Source organism: Struthio camelus, chromosome 7 (genome assembly GCF_040807025.1).
Source record: "Struthio camelus isolate bStrCam1 chromosome 7, bStrCam1.hap1, whole genome shotgun sequence".
NCBI classification, from domain to species: Eukaryota; Metazoa; Chordata; class Aves; order Struthioniformes; family Struthionidae; genus Struthio; species Struthio camelus.
In genome coordinates, this window is record NC_090948.1 from 2,342,166 (window position 1) to 2,365,000 (window position 22,835).

The window sequence follows — 22,835 nt, forward strand, 5'->3', positions numbered from 1 at the left end:
TGGATTTAAAAGCAATGCCTTAAAAATGCCAATAAACAAGCAAACAAAAATACTCAAGAGATTCTTTGCCCATAAGAGTTGGTTTCAAGGAAAAAAAATCAGAATTTTATTTTTAGACTAGAAAAATCGCAGTATCAGAACAACAGAAAAGTCTCTAAGTGAAATCTAGAAACAGTTTTAAAATTAAAATAAAAAGTGTCTCTCTTTAAAATGCAAGAGTAACAGTCGAAGGAAAATATTTCATGTTTTAAATTCAACAGTGGTCCGCAGACCCTCTAGTACAGCCCAGTGTATGCTTAAAAAGAGCTACTTCATCTATTTAATTAAGAGAAACTACTATCAAAGCAGATTTCGCATTTAAAATTCGTGTTTAAACTTCTCACAGATTAAGTGAGCTTAAACAGTTGCTATTCCTGACTTTAACAGCATTATAAAATACATTAGAGATTGAGAGGATAAAATTCTGCCATGTTAGGTTATAACCTAACTGCTATTTGCAGTTGTAAGGACTACTAATGGCGCAGGGACAAGATTTATTATAGTAAAGACATCCTGCTTAACATTACCCTTGTCATTCCATTAATAATGACTGCTTATGAGCCATCTCGCTGGCATCTTTGTTGTCCTGAAAACTTAAAACTCGCAGCACAATTCTTTACGATGTGCTACATTGCCCCCTCTGGGTATTCCTGACCATTATCCCATTTGGTTATATTCAAAACTGCTGCCTCCTGAGAGAGCATTAGGGCTGACCCTTCACCCTGCAATATTCTTGGTTCAAATGGCGTAATAACATGTAGTGAATATTTACAAGCATACTTATACTATAATAGAGTACTGCTGTGAACATTAGCACATATTTTCTGCTCAATCAGGCTTTGATGTAGAGCTTGGCTTGTACCCTGGAGAAAATGCAGTCCCCAATAAGCTGTGCTAGTGAAACACCCTTGAACCTAAACAGCTTACATAACATAAACTGACTAGATGCAGATTAGCAGGCAAACATATACATTTGAAATGCTGCAAGTCCCTGCAGCGTATTGCCACGCTGCATAATGTCTTAGAGTCTCCTCGCCGGAGGAGGACGCGGGGGGAGGCGCAAGGTGCTACCGAGTCCCTAGGATTTTAGCCATCCGGTTAAACGCAGCGAGAAAAGGTGATCTTATCCACGGAATGAGGATTAAAAGCAGCAAGCCACAATGACAGCAGGCAGGTGTCGGCGCTCTTTTCAGCGGGACGGAGGCTCCTCTCTCAGGTGGTTTCCCGTGGTGTAGCTACCTGTCCCAGGAAATCACTGCCCCTCACTGTGCTGGATCATGAGCAAAAGCCCTTCTGCAGACAGTGTTGCACAGAGCCGGGTCCAGCGTTTTTTCGCTCTGGGAAGCAGTGATTCTGGCTCGTCAGTCAAACCCTGTTGCTTTTCCTCCAAGACATGTTGAACCCTATCCTTAGGCAGCCAGCATGCTGCCCAACCTTTTTGTCCAATACGTGGGCATCATCATGGACCAGTCCTCTCCAGCCTGGCCACTCTTTTCCTGCACATGCAGAATATGATGACTACAGTTGTCTTGCCTCTGGACAGCAGCTCATTTGCCTCGTTATATGGCTTTACTAGTCCTTTCATGTCAACACATGCCTTCATTTTGTCCCAGATGTGAATGGAAAAGGATGGGATGTTTGGAGGTGCTTGGTGTCCAGAACCGTTAGGCGTTAGCAAAGTGGTGCATTTTGTAACAAGCTTGCCACAATATACGAGTGAGATCTAGTGCAGGGAAAAGTCCAATCTGGCTGATTAAAGGCTTTGATATTCACTTGGGTGTAGATTTTTTTTGTAAATTGGTTCTCTTTAGTTGCTGTTGTCTTCCTCGAGAACAAGCCTATGATTCCTTAAATATCAGTAAATCCATTTTTGTTTTGCTTTACTCTTTATTGCCTTTTTTGTAAGTGTCCAGTGAAAGAGTAGAAATTTTATTGATATTGCACTGAAATCTGCTCATGCAGGCTTTCCATTTTTCAATCCTTGGAGCAGAAAGGGTCACTTCTTGTTTGTGTTGGTTTATGACTGTGTAGTTAATCTGTTTAGATATGAGCCCAGCTGGGGGGGGGGAGGGGGGCTGTTCAGCACAGAGGTAATATGAGACTTTTTTTTAAAAAAAGAACTATCACGCTTATGAAAGAGTTTGACTTGGCAATATCTGTCTGTCTTCAGCTGAAGGTAGAATAAACGTTCCGTATTTTCTTGGCCTGCTGTATAAACCTGTTACAATTTTTGCATTAAAATCTTCGTATACAAAGGAGATGTCCATTTTTGATATTTTATTCATAAGATCCCTCAAGGTGTCATTGAAATTCTTGCAGCTTTCATCAACGTGATCTACTTGTGGAGAGCACACCTGCACAATAGATGAAGTAGTTGTCCTCTGAGAATAATGGCAGCCATTCAGATATTAATTTGATCCCAAGTAATTATCAAGTTCATATCTTTCACTTTGCTGGGTAACTTTTTTCCTTTTGATTTTTGTATTTCTTTTTCAAAAGGAACAAGAAGTCTTGTTATTTCTGCTCCAGACCCTCTGAACAAACTGGTCTCCTCTGCTGTGACTTGAATCCAGGTTGCTAGCGTTAAACATGACAGGCTACCGTACACGTATCTGTCTTGTCTCGAAACTGTTAATATTCGGTGTGCCGAGATCAATAATGTGCCACATAGAAAATCTTACCTGATGGATCTAGTCAATGTTCTAAGAAAATAAGACCCCCTATATCAATTTTATGCGGGTCTGACTTGATCGATTGCACCCCTGTGTAACCGAGTTGAGAGTCGGGCCCAGAACCTGCGATGTGATTGCTCTGGACCATTTAAATGTTTTTCCTGAAACGATATTGAAAAATACAGTCAGCATATGTCAGGAAGTTTAACTCGCAATATGAATAGTATCTTGTCGCACCCCTATTGCTTACAAGTTGCTTGCTCTTTCCTGTAGAGGCTTGTGAGCAAATGACGTCCAGGAAAAAGAGCACGTTGTCGGTTTTGGGTGTCCTGCTTAAATTCATTGTAGTGGTGTAATGCAGGTTGGTTTTCTTAGGCATGTTCTATTAAACGTTTGTTTTAAGTGCGGCCCTATCTTTATGGTCTCCGTTTCTATCTTTTTAGGAAGAGGAAGTGCAAAAATAAGGGAGACCCTAGGACTTAATCTTGCGAAGTAGCTACCATGATTGATACTTTCACAGCTTGGCATTGGGCACCTGTAATTTAGTGCTCGTTGAAGGGGCTGGAGGCGCGGGCTCCTCTGCCTGCTGCGGAGCAGCTGCAGCCTGGGCCAGGGCCGCCTGTCCCCCCGAGGCTGTTGCCAGCCCGTTTGTACTATGAAGAAAGCCTGCAAGAAATGTTGTGTTTTCTTCAGTTCTTTCAGTTTATTTGGGTTTGCATAGCTCTCCTTTTCCCCCCCACTGGCAGTAAATCCTTGGGTTGAGCCATCCATTTATTACCAGCTGGCAGTTGTTGAGTCTTCCAGTCTACGGTGATCTGTTTTTAGCTGCCAATAGTGCAGCATTAACAAATCTGTTCTGATATTTATCTGTGGCAGTGTCTTTTGTTAAATGAAGAATACAAAGTTTGGGACATACTGTATTGGTGTTTTTATTGCCTCAGGTAGGGCACTCAAAACTTCCCTCCAATATTTTTCCAGCAACAGGTAGCATCTCTAGCAGTCTGTGCATGAGCTTTCTCCTGTGTAATTTTTAGATGTTTCTTCCTGAAAAAGGAAGGTTTGGGAATACTGTTTTATTTTTCTTGGTTACATTTTGGAGAAGGCTTGGCCTCGTGGAGGGCACTGCCTAACCTACCCATTGGCCTGAACGCTTTCCATTTCCCTCGGGCGTAACTACCCACGGGAAAAGTGTTGGCAGCCCGGCAGGCTCCACCGCGCCGGCGTGTCGGCGTCCCTGCTTGCGTTGCAGCTAAGGCTGCTGCGCAGGGGTGTTGTCCGGTGCCCAGAAAACAGCCAGGGACAACTCGGAAAATGGCACCTGGACTTAACAGCTCTTAATTCAGATGAAGCTTTTTTTTAATGTCAAAATGCACATTGTTAGTGTTACAGTTATCTGATATGGGATATTAGCAACCTATTTTTTAAAGCTTTTTTAATGGTTGGAGAGCACTGTGGATTAGGAACTGCATAAACCTAAAGCAGAGTTCACTTGATAACTGTGTTTTAGACTCTTGCCTGCAGAATTATGGTGACTTAGCTAACTTTCCTGTAGGGGTATGGGCTAAAAGATTTCACGATGTATCTGCATCTTTTTCAGTCATCATATACTTAAATTGAAGGTTTCCATGAACGCTGACAGTGTCCTTTGGCTCTTGAGTCCACGTTTCCTGCAGATCTGCTGCCTCCTTCAAATGTGTCAGCAGTGGTGTATGTGGCTGCTAGCAAAGGGTGCAGCTATATTAAGCTACAGGAAAAAAAGACCCTACATTCAAATGATGCCAAGGGTCTGATATAAGATCACAAAGACAAAATTGAGAAGAGTGTCTACAGAGGCTGCCCCCTGCCTTGTAGCAGTTTGCCCGTGTTCAGATTAGTGATGTCAAGGCCCTTTTGTTCTGCCAAATATCCAGCCGTAGTTGAAACACTCTGGAAACTTTTCCTCTGAATAACTTCAGCATCCTCACGATTTTGCAGCTGCCATCGAAAGGAGAGCACACGAGGGCTTTTCCTTGTCCCTTAGTTTGCTCTTGGAAATCATGTAACCGTCCTGATCGGGATAGTTGCTAATTAATGAAAAAGGCAAAAACCCTGATAAATTCACCCTTACAAAGGCATGTGCCAGAAAGGAAAGTTTCAGCCTGGTAGATCAAGTTTGGCAAATTTCCGAGCATCTGTGAGCAGGCTTATGTATGAGGAAATTTAAGTCCCTGTTAATAGAGGCGTGTTATGTAGTATGACTTTACATGCATAACTTCAATTTCCAGATGAGGGCTTTGATGCCAAATGCTGTATAGTCAGCGACTTCCAGCAAAGCTGAGTAAGTTTGCTATCAGGGCTGCGGTGAGAAAACCCAGAGTGAGCATGCTTTCTCGTACTGTGAGGTAATTTCCCGTAAAATACCACCTTTTTGACTTTTTAGCAGTCGTAGTCTTCCTCTCCTAGTGCTTTTTCTTTTTTGATATGGCCATAAAAAGTAAGTTTGCTCCAAATCTTGCGTTTAAAAACCTGGAAACCACGGCACCAAAAATCCTTTCACTAGGGGACGGGTTTCGCTGAAGATGTCACGTGGGCGCGTTTCCCCCGCGGCGTTTTCATTATGCCGATCGTGCTAATATTTGTGAGAGCTTGTTGCTATGGCACAGACCTCTCTGAGAATTTAATGATCTGTATTACTTTGCAATGAAAAGTTTTACTAATCTCCTGCTTCGAATTGCTGTCAAAAATTTGTGGGAAAATGGGTCTCTTATTCCGTAGACTGCACCAGCGGTTTCTGTCCCCCGGCTCGTGCCGGTTACCAAATCGGCGGCTTGTTGCGTTCCAGCTGAAGGATGCAGGATGCCATGCTTCACACGGAGAAATACTTCATTCCATATCATGAAAGGTTTTTTGAGACACCTTATGTTTTTTTTTTTTTTGAGACTTCCCCTCCCATCTTATTGAAAGAAAGGCCTACTTTTTTTTGACTCCTCCCTCCCCACCCCAACATTTGGGGACTGATCCTCGCACCTTTGGCTCATCTCACCCGTTTGTGGTGTGGGGTGAGAAGAGATCAGGTCATCGTGCCCTAGGTGTGGGACTGGATCAGGTCCTTGAATGTCCAGTAGATTCAGGCTTAGTTAAAATGTTTTTCCCCCTTACTCCTTCTTCAGAGATGTAACTGTTTGTAATCACTTTAATGCAGATGAAACCATTATGGCTCCACTCTTCAGAAACTCTTCATGCCTCTTAATTAAAGCCTTTGTCTGAACATAGAATAATTAATACAGAAAATGAAGCACAGGGAAAGAATCAACTGTGAAACTAGTCACTCAGTTGTATATTTAAACAATATTTAATCATTAGAGTAACACAGTGCTTGCACTTTTGGAAAGAAAACAAGCCTTATACTTCATGTTTATTTAACACTTTGACTAGTTCATTCTTGGAGGTATGAAATGAGGCTTATAGAGTGCCAGCGCAGTAAATCATATGTTCTCCAAATTACTGGGTCTTAAACAGTAGTGTCATTTTAAACCTAAACAGTTCGGTGGTGCACCAGCATATAAAACTGACCTCTTATAACAACATCTACTGTTTACACTGAGAGGCAAGTAAAGGAAATAAAAACAAGACATAAAATATGTGTAGTAAGGATGTCATTTACTTGTGTTTCTGCCTCTGTTCTGGATAGGTGTGATGACTTTCATACAGCTAATGCATTAAAGCTACTATATACTAAAAATGACACGGGCATGCATATTTGTGTATATACAAACTGTGCGTGGACAAAAACTTGGGCAGCGTCCGACACTTTCCATCACTATCTGTTCAGATTTCAAAATTCATTTGTTTTGGCAATGTGCTTGCTCACTTTAGAACTTTTTTTTTTTTTTTTAAACCAATGGTCTAATGAAAGAGTTTATTGTCAGGAAAATTCTTGAGGGGGTGGATTCAGAGAATGTATTCTGTTTCTTTTGTGGAGAATGAACGCTGAATGTTTGAATTTGTAGCTGTAATTAGCTTATTTTACTTACAAACTCAAATACCTGAGCTGGTGATAGGGTTCCTGTAGTCTTTCCTAACCAGCTGCGTCCTTGACTTTTGAATTCAGGATAACCAGAGTTTGGCTTAACAGCAATTGTTTTTATCAAAGTTGTTCACCAGAACTGATTACTTACCAAATCATGCTCCTCAGAGGGGAGAGCAGACAATATAAAGTATGTAGGTGAATATATAAATTTTTTTGTATTGATCGAAACGCGCCGACTCCGCTAACCCAGGAATAGCGGTCATCTTTGTGGTTTGATGACATGATGCAGAATTTGTCATTTAAAATCATGCCTCCAAGCCTGGCCCAGTTCATTAGCGATAAAGGTTTATTATCCAGTCTCAGGGGAGTTAGCAATGTTGTTCATTCTCCAATGGGATAAGTGAACACTTAAAAAGATGAAGTGCCCCCCCCCCCCCCTTTTCCTCAGCTGCCAGAGGGCTTGAAGGCTCTCCCGGAGGCATCGGTGGGGCTGCCGGCTCTTGGCGAGCTTGGTCTACGGCCCAGCAGCGCGACACTGGCTGGCACCATTACCTCGCTCCTACTGCTTCTACTGATGGGGAACTTGGGTCTTGGAGACCCTTAATCCAACGTGTGTAGGAATAAGAACTGCTTTTTGGGGAAGTGAAAGACCTCTGAGCTCTCAAGACATACGTTATCACAGTTGTGTGCAAAGTTGATGTATGATGATATTGATATTCCTCAGCAGTTTGATCCTGCTGTGGTGCTTAGGAAAAATCTTATTGGTTTTAAGCTTATGAGCTACGAGATTGGGTGTGAAGTGATTTACAGTAACATATCTTCATATGGACTTTTGATCTATTAGACCTAGAAATGTGTTATTATTTCCACTTTGCAGATGGGAAAAGCGGAAAGCCAAAAAGTGCAAGTGGTTTACCCCAAACCACGTGCTGAATCAGCAGCTGGGGAGCTAATGGGTTTGTGCCTAATCCACCGCTGCATGTGGTCAGTCTCTGGACTGGCTGATCCCACCTCACTCTTTGTAGGACTCGCTGCTTGTGATCCCCCACCTGGTGAGGCAGAGGAGTCTTCGTGGGGGCAACCTGCCCTCCTGCAGCGCTGAGGGACCCTCAAATGCCCTAGCTCCCAACGTGCTCTGTTAAAGGTGTCTGGCTAAGTTTTAAGACCTTTTTCCCCCCCTTCTTTATTCCTCTTGTTAAACATGTATATGCTTAAGGCTTGACTGCACTTGGAATTTTTCTACTTTTTCTTGGAGACAGTTTGCAGAAGCCTGTGACTGGTGGTGAAATCTTCACTGAGACGAGACCTCCTCAGAAGTAAAGAGGTCCTCTATGCAGAAAAGATAAAGATTGTTATTAATTTGTGTTACCATTACATTTTTCTTCAATGCTTGTACAAATAAATCATGAGTCTAATGGAAAGAAGTGATGGGCTCAAATGTGGAGACCCTAGAATGATCTTTTTTATTAGTTTAGATCTTGAATGACTGAAACATTGAAGCTCTAATTATGAATATCTCAGAAATGTGATCCTTCAATTACCTATGTCAGTTGTTTGTGAACTATCAAGAACTTGCATTATTAATGAACACACAAGGTTAATATTAGTTTATTTGTCATTTGGAATGTGACTTTTGACTTAATCATACAAATCATGCTGCATTCAATTTTGATTAACGTGTGAAGTTCATGCAGGCTTTGTTAAACAAATATTTATTATGTGCGATGTATTAAAAAATAATAAAGCATTTTTTCTTAGTCTCAGGGTCCTATATAGAAATGTCTTCTAATACACTGAAAACTTCAACATGCAAGCAAGCGTCCTATTGTTTATGAGAAAATTGAATAGATCATGGGAATCCCCTGTGGATTTATTTTTAAAATTCTGATATAATTCTTCTTGCATGGGGGTGGTTGCAGTTTGTCTGGTAAAGTGGTCTGCATACACCATATGGATCTTTGCATGCAGCTTGTTTTCCAGGATTGCTGCTTTAATTCATCTCCTTGATACTATTTCTACCCAGTTTCAACACAATTGCAGATCAGGGCTACTATTTAGCAACACCATATTCCAGATTTGGAATTATTTAGTGTTTAAATTTTTGTTTGGGGGGAAAACAAAAGTACATCGAATCTATGATGTCATCTGTTGCTAGAGTCAGAAGTGTTGAGTTTTGTGGTTGGTGGGGGGGAAGCTGATGCAACTTCGCTCCAGCCTGAGCTTCTCCACACCTTGCCCCCTTGTGCGGTGCAGACGTGCTTTAATATGCAACACTGTTTATTGACAAATTATTAAAATATGGAGTATTTCAGTGGACTTGTTAACGCTGAAATACTGTTTTGTTAAGTGCTGTTGCTCTTTATTCATGAGCTACATCTGAAATGCAGGTAGACTTAGGGGCAGGGACTGAAAGGCATGGTCTGCTGACACGTCTTTGCCAATGGATCAGGTTTTGAATGGCAGGAGCATTTCCGATTTGGATAAAAAATGCTAACATGCCATTCCATTTTTGGTGGAAACACAATATTGTCAGTCAAAAGTCTTTAATCTGTTCACTGATTTTGAAAATGTTAGCACTTTTGTTTTTCAGGCTTTTCTGTGACGCTGCGAGAGCTGAAGGCTTGATTTAAACCTTAGTAAAAGCTGAGGGACTGACATAGCGACTTAGTTCCTGTAGTCTGAGACTTTAAAAGGAAAGATCCCCAAGTTACAAGCTTGAAGGTGTAAATCCCATGAATTACAACACAGTCGATGAGTTTCTCTTGAAAGAGGGATACTTTCTTCAGAGCAGTGTCAGTTTTGTGTTGGGCGCTAGTGCACATCTTAAATTTGTTAGGAAGATCTGAGCAAAATCTATCAAGATATTTCATTTAGGGATGAAATATAATTTCATATTTTTAAATAAAATATGTAAACTTATATATAATTTATTTTTACAGTGTTCTGATTAAAATAATGTTCAGCTCTTCCTTCAGTATAGTCAAAGCAGGGTCTCGGGTCTGAAAGGCCTGTGGGTGATTTTGTGTGTGTGTGCATGTAGAATCTTGGCTGTGAAATTTTTCATTATTAAAATCAAATTTTTTTGATAAATGGTCTGTCAGCCATATATGAATTTAACTTTTTTGCTTTGGTCAGTAAAGTAAATACTTAGGTTATAAGCTAGGCAGTACCCAACTTAGCAAGGACTGCAGCATACTTCAGTGTTCATTCAATTCAAACACGTCGGCTTTAACTAGTTTCAGTGTAGCTGTTACAATTTTCATCCATAATATATGATCAGTTTGTAAGAATTTCCTCCACATGTGAGAAACATATTTAATGTTAACGTTCTCAAATTGGAGTTAGTTATAAATAATGCACTAATAGATGTGAAGGAGCGTAAATGATTCCTTTGTGTTGTACCTGTAAGGCTGTTAGTGCTTTTTTAAAAAGCAAACAAAAACACTCTTGCATGATATTTATTCCCCTCCCTTCCATCAAAGGGGTTACAGTCTTTGTACCTTTTTATGTAAATTAAAAATCTTTAGCCAGTTCTGTGTCAAAAATAAATAGTTGAATGAGCTTGCAGACAACATTTATTTTGTATGTACATTAATGGGCACTTCCATTTTTTCCTGCAGGCTAGAATCCACTTTGAAATTCATGTTTGATAAATTCCCTGGCTTTCCGAGTAATTTAGCTGTCTATAGGGCTGTTGATCCTTTGAGTGTATTGCTGAACCATTGGGACTTGTGCACCACATCTGCATATCCAAGTTCAAATATATACTCAAGATGATTGGTTTAAACTTTAAGTTGTTGATCTTATTCCTGATAGATTTGTTAGATTGTCTCCCGTTTCATTTCTACAATCTGTGCCTAATCCATAAATACCCCTTCTTAAATATGTCTTCAATAAATTCACTGATTGAGTTAGTCATTTTGTTAGCACTGAGTGAAATTAATATTCGGCATAGCCTAATAATCTTAAGACACAACGCCGTCGGATACTGTGTATATGAGCGAGAACTGGAACGGGCACTTACGGGCTCGATTCAAAGTGCTACTTTCTCAAGTAGCACGATTCCCTTCAAAATAATTTCCCACCTCTGGGTGTTTCAAAGGTGCTCAGATTTCCCTGGGATACGAAATAACGGGTAGCGCTTCAGTTTGCGCGTCGCCTTCCGCTTCCCCGGGTCTTAGGGGTAGTTTTGCTTCTCTTGTTTTTTCCAGCCAGCCGATTTCGACTCACGCTCGCTCTCGGCGCGGTCTGCGAGAAGGGACAGTAGCGCACGTGTCACCGCAAAATTCACAGCGCTTTGAGAGCTACGGCAAGAAACAGCCACCTGCAAAATCCAGCCGGGCTTCTTCCAAACCTCAGCTGTCCTGAGCTGCTGCGCAATACCCCAGGGCCCCCAGCGCGGCGTTGTGCCGCGCGTCCCGCTGCCGGGGCAAGCGGCGCCCGGGGGGGCTGCCCGCGGCGAGGGGGAGCGAGGCCATCGGCCGAGGACGTCCTCCGGGCCGCCGTGTCCGCCGTGCTAGGCTGGTGCTAGTGCTCCGATCTGCCCGAGAGCAATTTCGGGAACAATTTGATCTGAAATGTTTTCTTTTACCTTGCGATGTCTGGTAATTAATCAAATAAAAATTTTGATTTGGATTTGATTTATTATGCTGTTATAATTTTTAGGGACTTTGCGTTTATTTTCTTTGTTCCGTGTATTCAGCGCTTTACCTTGAAAAGACTAGACTTTGGTGCTTTGTTCTGCAGGGCATATATTTATACCTTGGCGATGCTGGGTATGATAACCGCTTACGTAACCTGAATTGCAATACAGCAATTCTCCTCTGGTTTTGTTTCTGTTCTTTTTAAGGAGATTATTCTAATAATACACCTTGTGTAGTCTTTCATGGTAAATTCCAATAGTTTCTTTGCCTTAATTAATAAAACTGTTCTGACTAATGGTACCAGGAGTCAAATGTAGAGTCTCTCGGGCCCTTTTGTGATAGAAAAGAGATGCAGCAGGGAGAGTTTTCTTGGTTTGGGGGCCTCTCTCTAGCTCTCTTTTTTTCATATGTGAAGACATATCTCTGATGTCAAATTTTTAGCTTGGATTTAATGAACTGAACTGATTAGCATCAAAAGGATTAGGGAAATACATTTTCAATTTTTGAAACTTATAGAAGAGCTATATATGTACGTCTCTGCCCTGTCTCAACGACCATGTTTATCCTTTTAAAATTCTTTTGTCATTTTTGTCTTGTCCTGCATGTGCTTTCTGTAGGGCAGAAAAATGTGTGCCGGTTTTGTAGAAGGGGCAGAGTAAGTCTCTCCAACTCTGAAATTAAATTTTTCATTTTATGTAAAATCAAGTTTGCTTAGAATCAGTACCATGGTGCCATAATGCTTAACAAGATTTACTACTTTACTAGCTTAAATTAACAAATTGGACCATATTTCATCAAGGCAATTAAGCACATCTATAACCTTAATAAGGTGACTCACGTGTGTCATCCTACTAAGATCCATGAGCCTAACTTTGTCTTTAAAATTAAGCACGTTCAAAGTCCTTTGCCAGAGGAGATCCTCACAGCCCATATCTTCTTGCTTTGGGTCATAGACATCTAAAACAGTATTTAGTGTACTGTTTTGTCAGACAGTTCCAAAACAGATCTTGGCATGGAAGGACTAGTTGAAAAGGTTATGCCAAAAGTGGTGTTAGACAGCGAGTAAGCCATTTTGTCTGTTTTTGTCAGTAAAACATAGATCCTCCCTGCCCGTGTGACGCTGCAGAACCGAACTGCCGAATCCTCCTGTTCCAAGATGCTGCCTGGGGGAATGTCTGAGATCCGTTTCCAGCACTTTGTGCTGCCGTCGTCTTCTGTGATTTCTTGGTGCTTGTCTGCTGGACTTAATTTCCTGAAATATTAGAATATCTGGTTACTGTGATCTTATTTCTTGGGAAGCAAGAGGGAGTAGATCATGTACCAGCAACAAAATAGCCCAGCAGAGTGAGTTTCCTGCAGCAGAAGGTGGGAGCATATGCTGAAGCCCTGGTGAGAACAGAGATGGGGAAATTATTGAGAATTTCGCATGTGTGCCCATGAGCTTTTGGAAATGTCTCCCAGTGGTCAGAAGGCAACAGAATATGTGGGATGCGCATGTGCTTACATGCACTTGATGTGCAAGTGCTGCTGACCCTGGTGTCAGCCTGTCTTTGAAAACTTCAGATTCCTCCTCAATCCTTCTAGGTTGTTAATGTGTTCAACTGGACCGAGAAAAATCTCTGTGGATCCTCTTGGGTTCTTCTAGGGATCTCTAGTTTAATTTTAGCAATACTTGCACTTTTGCAGACCTTTCCCTGCTCCCCAGAGTGATTCTGGGCAATTCTCTTACATTTCAGACACTTTTCTCTCCTTCCCCTTTTCCAGATCATTCAGAGTTTCTTGCTCTGGGAGTTGGCTAGTTTTTGGTCATTTTGGTCTTACGGTCATTTGGTCATTTTTGGTCAAAGGGATCCTTTCTGGCTCTTTCACTCACACTGTCCCTCCAGGTTTCCCCCCACCCCGTGCCTTCACGTGGTCCACGTTGCTCTTTGGGCTTTGCAGCTCTGGCCAGGCTTGGTGGTGTCCTCGTGTGTCCACAGGGGCCATCCTGTTATTGAGCTCGCTCCTTCTTTTCTCCGGTCCCTCTGTCCCTGGCTCTCCCTTTCCTCCACCGCTACAGCCATCCCCAAGTCGTCTGCAGTCAATTTTTGCTCCCTCCTGTAGCCGGTATTGCATAAATAGTGGAAGTTTGTCCTTGCCTGTGGTGATTGATGGCGAAGTATATTTGTACATATCGATTGAGATAAAAAATTAGTAGTTTGCAATAGGAAAGGCAAATTAGTCATCAGAAGGTAGGTGCTTGGAGTATTTTAAGAGTTCCTTGATTAATTCTCATGCTGTGAGTTCTTTTGACAGTAAGTTTTATGTCCTGAGATGTGGGAGGATGAGGCAGTAGTATCAGGTTATTGCAAATTTTACTTTTACTCCTCACTGATTTATTTTACTGACTCTCTCTGCGATTAGACGCAGAGGGCTAAAAATGACTTCATGTTGGGGTGACAACTGCTCTTTTTTGGCAGTTGAATTAGGAGCCAGGAAGGAGAGTGGAGGCTTTAGCTACAAAATTATTTTCCTTTTTGCATAAAAATTCATATTCAAAAGCTAGTGTCTGTAAGACCAAAATAATCTTTATCCATGATGACAAGTCCATCAGTTGGATGTTAACTCTAACGGGGGAAAGAACTAACTCTGATACACTGATAAGTCTGAGAGGTATTTTTTTCTCTGCTTACTTGACAATTTTTTTCCTAATCATCTTATTAAAAGTAATTTTTTGAGTAGGCTCATAGGAGGCTGAGAGCCCTCTATCTTTCTAAAATATTTTCTACTTTTCTGAGGATTTTGTGGCATATTTTTTAGTTTTCCTTTATTATAGAATACAATAAAATTCTTGCCAATAAAAAATGGCTTATATTTGACACTTCTAATTTGTCCGGGAATAATTTAGATAGAAACTCCAATTACTTTGCAAGAAACACATTTGCTACTGTACTCTCTCTGCGTGTTTAGGGGGAAAAAAAGTCTTTGATAATTTGCAAGCATTTGTCATGAAAGGCAATTTTACTTAACTTGAATCCAGAAGGAAAAGAGACGCAGGAAGGTTTCAATTTTTAAACTGATAACAAAGCGCTATATTTGTGCTGTTACATTTCAGCACAAAGAGGCTGCAAAATAACCTTTTTTAGTTAATGGTAGAAAAAAAGATTTAATTGCTCTGAAACACTTATTTTATGTATTATCTCATTGATTAGAAGACAGTTGTAAATGGCTTATTCAACGTCTGGTACCGAAACAAAAAGTAAATTATATGCCTTTGCAGGCTCAGTAATGGTAAGTTCTAATGCTTTTAATCGTAAGGGTGTTGTGAAGCTGGTGGAGGTATAATCTTTAGGATTTATACATTTCTTGGAGATTTGAGTGTTGGCACCTATCAGGCTTGAATTAGGACGACGCTATTAGCCAAGTGCGTGTTAAAGCATGTCATCACTTCTGCAGTTTTGTTGATGTCTGCTTATATGGCAATGAACCATCTCTGATATTCTAAAATATTTTTGAATCCGATGTAGTTGAGTGGCTAAAGGCGTAAGGTGGTTCTGGCAACTTTTCCCCGCAACGTGCCCTTAGCCGATTTTGCTTGCCACAAGATGGAGCTCTGAAAATAATGGCATTTTGTAGTGTGAGAAAATATTCATGTTAAAAAGTTCACAATAAATTAGATATGAGATATTAGTTCATGCTATATATATGGATGTATGTGTCTATAATAAGGATGATCTGCAAAAGTAAGAAGTCTGATCTTTGGGATGAGAAAGTGTATCATGTGTGGGTCTGCAGGCAGAGAGAAAGATGGAAAGGGCAAGAGCGTATAGACAGACAGATCTCGTACAAATGGAAAAATCAGGACCTGGAAACCTTTATTTGTAAGATGGAAATCTCCACCTGTGAACTGTTGCTATTTTTTCTGGAGGTATTTCTGGCAAAGACGGCCCCAGCTGCTTGTGAAGTGGTTGTTATCCGTGGGTGGCAACCACCTGGGCATGTTCTACCAGGACCGCTGTGGTGGGTGTCAGGGGGAGACCCATCAGCTGGTGGCACCGAGGCTGGTCCTTCCTGTGCTGACTGTGCCAGCGTGTGGGGCTGGTTACGAGGGTGTCTGCAGTTTGCAGCCGTTTCCCAAGTGCAGCAAACTTTGCGCTGCACTTCAGAGATGGAAGTAAGGGTATTGATAAGCGTTGAGCAGAAGTCGTGGAGCACTGTATAAATGTTGCTTAGCAACATGTGTGGGACGTGGTAGTGTTGACATCGACCTCCGCGGGAAGCAGCTTCGCACCCAGGAACAACAGAAATAAATTAGATGACAAAGAGCAGGAGGGCAGAGCTTCTCGTGGGCGTGCTTCCGTTCGGAGGGGACCTCTGCCCGTGTCCGTTCTAGGGGCTGTGCGCAGGGGACGACCGCGTCCGTGTGAACCTCGCTGTTCCTGCCTGTTGTGGCCCGTTCCCTTCGAGGCGGCGGAGGACCAGGGTTAGCATGAGCCTCTGGGTGCAGCTTGGCAATGTTCATGACGCTTTCCACATTTGCCTACCCATTCTGTGCTAGGATGCTGGCATGCACGTATTATGTTGGAGAAAAAAATATATATATATATGTGTGTGTGTGTGTATGATTCAGTGAAGTGGATGAGGAGAATTTGGCAAGGCAGCGCGGTTTTTGTTCAAAGCCTGGGGATAACTTTCTCCAAGCGCGAGAGCTGCGCTGGGCCGTGCTGAGGACCACGTGTCCTCTGGAGGCCGCTCTCGGCCGCTTGCGTTCTGCCATCCCTGCCGGTCCTGTAACCAAGTGCCTCACGGATACTAATCTGAGATCCAAGCGTCCAAACAAGATGCAAAACCTGCGAAGGAAGGGGTCGGGCCTCGAGCAACACGCGGCTCTGAGGCTGTGCCTTGTGCAGCGGCATCGTTCAGAGCAGAAAACGGAGGGTGGGCGAAATCAGAGACGATGAAGGATCGGGTCTAGAACGCCCCCAAACGCAGACGTGCCGTGGCACGTGCCAGGAGCGTGCCCGGTTTCGTGCCGAGTGCGTGGGGATTTGCCGCAGCTGCACGTGAGCCCCAGCTCAGCCAAATTATCTGTACGCCCGTGCAGCTATGCAAACAGCACGTGTGCCTGCGATTCGGTGACGCTTTTACGTCTGGAGGTTTTGAGAAGATCAGCCTCGTTCTCCTGAGTAACAACAAGTGATAGCTGTTTCCTCCTGACTGCCATGCTGCTGTTTCCGACTTTCCAGTGAGTATAGTCAGTTCTCATTAGTTGCGAGTTTAGAAGCCCATGGTATATTTAGATATCATATACATTTGTCAGTGAAGAGTAGCTTAAATGATCTACTTTGTTCACTGCTTAATTATGTTATTTTACTGTTCCTGAAAACCTGACACAAGGCAAATTTACATTACTGTGCTCCTAATTAGCCAATAATCCTTAAGGATTTGAATGATACATACCCAAAGTAATTTCCTTGTTCACTAAATACGAATTTCCTTACGTTAGGTTAAGAAGATGGCACGATGACAGCAGGCATCTTGATGATGACAGCTCTCAACATGTTTGTCTCCAGAGTCAAAATCTATTAAGACACACAATGATCTCAGCGCTTTAAGAAAGCGTAGGATGTGAAATCAATAAATAGAGTAGTATACAAAGAGAAACAAAATTTTCCTCCTAACTGCTTTTATATCGCTCACCGTGTCACACTACTTTTCATTTTGGTGCCACGTATACTTCAAATCCATTCTCCAAGTAGTCTATTACACGTGAAACTCCTCACTGACTGAATTCATGTGTATTTTATACTCTGGTGCTTTTTATTTCTTTAGGAGCTACCTCTACTGTGATGCCTGTAACAAAAAGGTAAAGAATGATAATTGGATTGTGCAAGAATTGGTGACTTTTTTAAACAGAAGTTTTAGAAACATCAGAAAAATTCAGGTTGTGCACTGAAGACCTAGGTAATTAAGTGATTTTTGTTTCTCTTCCTCCTTCCTCTTCTGTTTGTGCTCCCGCTTTGAAGGTGAGATCATAAGCTTGTTGGGACCACATGGAGCTCCTGACATGGTGGAGTAATGTCTCTACACATCCATAATAACAAGGGCCAGTCTTTGTTTACTCTCATTAAGGAAGAAAAAAAAAAAAAAGGAGGGGGGAGCGACTCCAATGCTGTTGTGTCAAGCTTAAAAATGGTGCAAAATGTTTATAGCCCTGTTTTCCTAAACGTGGTCTAAGCTATGTCTTTCCCTGCATTCTTCATCTCTGCAGCCTCTTAGCTGAAATAAAAATACAGAGTTGGAAATAGGCGGCTCTGAAAGGGGCTGCGTGGCCGGGATACTTGCTACTTCTGACTTCTTTTGGGTGTCTGATTCCAAGTTTTCTCGGCTCCTGCATGCAGTAAAATGCCTCTTTTTGGTTTTGTCTATGTGTCTTGGTGTTGGGCTTCTGCTGAGTGTTGAAGGACTGTTGCTGCTGCTGTTGTAGTGGCCGGGGTATTATGGGGCTGGTAACAGTTTGTATTTTCCACTATAGGCAGTTTAATTTAATGCATTGTTACATTTAATCTTTGTAATAAATCCAGATGCTACAGTGATGGGTGCATAAAAATAATTAAATAAAGATAAATAGACCATAACAACTTACCTTTGCCAGTTGTTGTAACATGAAGTTACATATCAAAAATGTATTGCCAGAAAATTATTTAAATTTCTAACTAGTGTGGAAAAAGTTGTGTTTATGAAAAAAACTTCTACAGACACTGGATGGTGGTATGTATACAGAGCTCCTTATGTTTTTGAAGGCTCAGCTCTTTCTGCATGTCCAAGACTCGATTTTATTCAACTAAATGGAAATTTACAGTTTTCAGGCTCTTTAGACGGCCCTCTTCCAGTGGTTTTGTTTGTAAAAGAAAAACTTCTGCATGCAGAAGCAGTAAACGAACGCGGCCTCTTTCCTCTTCCATGCAAACGGCAGACGCCCAGCGCTGCCGTCGTTGGACGCGGAGCTCCTACCTGGAGGGACGCAGCTGTCCAGCGCATCGGGAGCTGCACGAGGACCGGGTGGTTCGGCCCCGCTTCTCCCCTCTCCTCGCAGCTTTAACGTTAGACACTATGAAAGTGTTGGGTTTAAAACTGTTGTGGATATTTAAAAAACAAACAAAACAAACAGAGTGGAGGGGAGGGAAGAAATCTCACTGCTGCTTGCACAGGCCACCTCCTGAGTATTTCTAAAGCAGGTCTGCGCCTCGCAGAGACTGCCCGCCCTCGTCACAGCAGTGGGTGCACGGGCTGCTGTCTGGGCCAGGATCCACTGTGGGCCGTCGTCGTCTTGTTGCCTCAATTACTTGTTCTCTCTTAACTGGAAATAGTGTGTGTGTATATGTGTATGTATACATATATATATGTGTGTGTATACATATACACATTTCTATTTCGGAAATGGTTTCTAATGCGATTCTGACCCCTGAAATGGCTCTGAAAGGTGGTTTCATTTCATGGCAAGGGAAGCGGTGCCTGGAGAGCGAAAACATCCGTGCCCACACTGGCTAGGATAAATAACCACCTCGAAGTGATACTTCTGGGCACTGGGAGAAAGAGGAGGCTGAGCTCCGTGACCATCTTGGTCCAGGATAGCCACGCTGTATTCCACGCATGCACATATATATATATGTATATGTACGTATGTGTATCTCTAGGGGTGCACAGGGGTGCGTTAGATGCGAGGTGCAGTCCAGGCGCGCTTTGTGGAGTGCTGAGTGCCCGGGAATTCCCGCGGGACTTTATGGTGTTTAGCATTAAATGAGAAAACCTGGGAGAGGTTGCGCACGCAGTCTGCATGTGTTTTGCTCCCATATTGGCAAAGTACATGCATCTGCAACTGAGTATATGCTTTAAGTTAAGAAACGTTTTTTTTTATGGTCAGTAAAGCAAGTGAATAAAATTGAGAGGGAAATATATAATAAAGAGTCAGCTTGCCTCTTTATGCAAAGATTATATTTTCTGCTGTAAAGACAAAGCGTACAGAAAGGAAAATGTAATCATGTTACAGTACGATCATCCTATATAAGCACGTTAGTAAAGCGCTATGATACCAGTCATATTGTGAACTTAAAACCACCCCTAATTAAACTGTCTGCATCCCCCAGCATTTTCCTGTAATGATGTCAAGCCGTGCAGCAATTAGTTGTCCCTCTATGAATGTAAACACTGTTTGTAAATCATATAAATTTAACCTGCTTTGCTTATTGAAAAGCTCCTAAAATGGAATTAATTAGTATTGCAGATTTTGGAGTTACAATTTACTGAATCATTTTCGAATGTCTTGATAAAATGTTTTTTGTGATTCACAGCAATTAATTTTGGTAGCAAAGGTAGCGCTTATTAAAAATCTCAGGTGTAACTTGGGGTAGGACTAACGGTATATACAGAGACGTGCAAAATATTTTATTGCCCCGACGCAGTTTCTTAAATCAAGGCTGAGCCCATTCAAAGCAGGCAAGCGCCCCGACCTTTCGGCTTCCTCCATTTGGTACCTACCGTACTACTTCAGTCTCATTTGAATGTTAGGTTTGAATACTGAGGAAGCATGCCCTTATGCAGTAGTTCATCTTCTCTTTAGAGATCAGACTAAATGCCTGTGGCAATATGCTAGGAAACATAGCACATTACCATGAAATAGCTCCATTAGAGACAAAGAAATGTAAACAAAACAAACGCATTTGCCACTGTTTTTAGCTCAATTATATTTCTCCTATTGATGGCATTGCATAAAATGAAAAAGTGCTCAAGACCTAAATTTAGTAACCCTTTTGTTGCAATTTACTCCCAGAAAACCTCTGTTGCTGGAGGTGGATGGCTTACCTGAGCCATCAGCTACATAGCACGTTTATGGTTATTGTATTTTACAGGTTGATAGATTTTTATATTCTGTCCAAGTCAGGATCTTACACCACCTGGTTTATTATTTAGTAATTTACAGTGCAGTCAGGCATGTTTGGTTTAATGTAGGATAAACTTATAAATCTATTGTTCCTCCAGTTGCTGGGGTTGGTGTGCAATGAACTACAGAGCTTGATGCGTACATACATTTCAGCTCTGCTTATTTTCTTTGATAGGGAAGCAGGCAATAGATAACACAGTGACAGTAGCATCCCCGGGGACAGCAAAATGTGAGAGCAACACACCGTCAGGTTAGTAGGTCATTATTGTATGAGCACTGAGCCATTAATTGACTACTGTACCGGGCTCAATCTGTGTCAGATTATGGCTTTTGGCAGCAAGGACTGTTATCTAATAGCTAACTTTGCTTCTCTACTATCTTTTTATTAGATTTTCCTGATAAAATTATACACAATAGGTAAATATACTTGTTATGCTTTTTTTTTTTTTTTAACCCCTACAGTATAGTGATAACGTCAATAGATGGATTTTCACGCAAGGTGCCATCTAATAGAGTGCTTTTACTAAAATATCTGGTGTCTGAGTTATTTTACTAGTATTTAGCTGTGGTAGAGAATAAGAGGGGTGTATCAACAACAATAAACAGCGTTTGAGGGAGGTTTGCTGGTTTCTGGTAAAAACCTGTAGGGAGATCAAGAGCCATGTTAATGGCTGTGCCCAAGTGCCAGGTCTGGGGTATGTTAGTGCAGCACCTCACGCATGGTCGTGGGTGTGCCGCTGATGGGCGTTAATTAGGGATGAAATCAGTCGGGTGATGGAGATCTGAATAAGAAGTCATCCGGTCTTTGCAAACGGGAAGATGCCCAGGTCTCCGTGTGGGTAAACGCGAGTATAGCTGCGCGTTCCGGACGAGGAAAGGAAAATTGCTGCTCTGCTTCGACTAGGAGGAAGGATGCTCCTCAGCATCGCTGCACCAGCGGTTGAAGCGGTGCTGCTGCGGGTGGGTTTGGGGCGGTTTGGGGCACGGCGGGTAAAAGGTAAGTGCGTGTGTGGTGGGGATGGTTTTTAGAAGGACGCTAATGTTTTCCGTAGCCGCGCGCCAAGCGGGGCTGCCAGCGCTCTGGGCTCCTCGCCTGGCTGGCTTGTGCATCCACCGCTGTTCAACAGCGTCGTTCCCCTGAAAGCAACCGAGTCTAACTTCTGTTCCCACCGACGCGTCGACTCGCTCGTGACCTTGGGCAAAACAGTTAATCTAGCTAGCCCTCAGTTTCCCTGGTTTACTCTCCATTAAGAGTGATTTGCTGCCTGAGGATGTCAAGAACCGCACAAGAACCAAGTGTGGTTATTAATAATTATTAATATAGGGAAAAGTCCACGAAGACTGTAGTCTTTGATAGTTAATATTTCGTGGCTCCCATTTTTCTGCTGTCTGTCCAAACCTGAGCAACTTCCACTGGATTTCTCGCACCTCTGAAACACAACGATGAAAATGTGCTTCAATTGAGCGTTTCATCTCATTTTTTTTGTTTTGTTTACTTTTTTTTTTTTTTTAAGCAAAATCACTTCTGCGGATTCGATAGCAATATGTAAAATATGTTTTTCAGGCCGTGATGGCTGATCACATTGGTTCCACGCTACACAGTGCTCTTAACGCAGATTCCTGGTTTCTATCTGCTGTAAAATTCCGGTTACCGTTTGCTGTATCATGTGATTAGGCTGTTTCTATGTTCTCTGCTGCATCTTGTCCCCTCGGTGTTTTTTTCGAAACCTCATTTGGAAGAATTAACTACCTTTTACGTATTTAAAATTTGACTCTATGGAAATCGATGTACAAATAATTTTTATGGTTACAATAAGTGGGTTCCATAACACAATACAAATATCTGTATGTAAATCTTGCCTCGGAGGTAGCTATCTGCTGTACATCCCAGTACTTATCCCACTTTCACACCTAATTTTCTTTGTGAATCACACATAAAACTCACATATTCTCTGCTGTGCAATGAAATCATGAATTCTTAGCATGCCCACACAGAAGATGTTTCTCTGAGAATAATATCCATAACTATTTTTTAAGGGGAAAAAAAAGCCAGGGAAGGTTTTGGTGCACCATTTATTTTTATGATAATTTAAATATGTTAATACTATACCTAAGAGTTTTATATACATACACATTTTGCATAAAGAGCAGCTTTTACTCCTGAGCTTCAGTTTGCAAGGCTGGGAGGGGGAGAGAGAAACCTGTTCAGTGCGTTGAAGGCATCTTTGGACACAATATTAAATAACGTCATAAAACTACATTCTCTCCAGACTTTTAACAACTGTCTTGTACTGCACGGCAGCTCGAAAACATATATTTCCTTTTGCAAACAGGTGTTTTAAAATTAATCCTCACCAATTCGTGAGAGCATTTAATAAAAGTATATGTGCAGCCAGCGTGGCCCTGGAGCCGGCGCTGTGACAAATGGCTTCGTGCCGGATGGTAGTGCATTTAAATTTCTTTTTATTTTCGTTCCCTCCTTCTTCCCGCTTCCGAGCGCGCGGGCTGCCTAGGGCAGCTCGAGCGTCCCCGGGTCCCGCGTGCGTGACGCC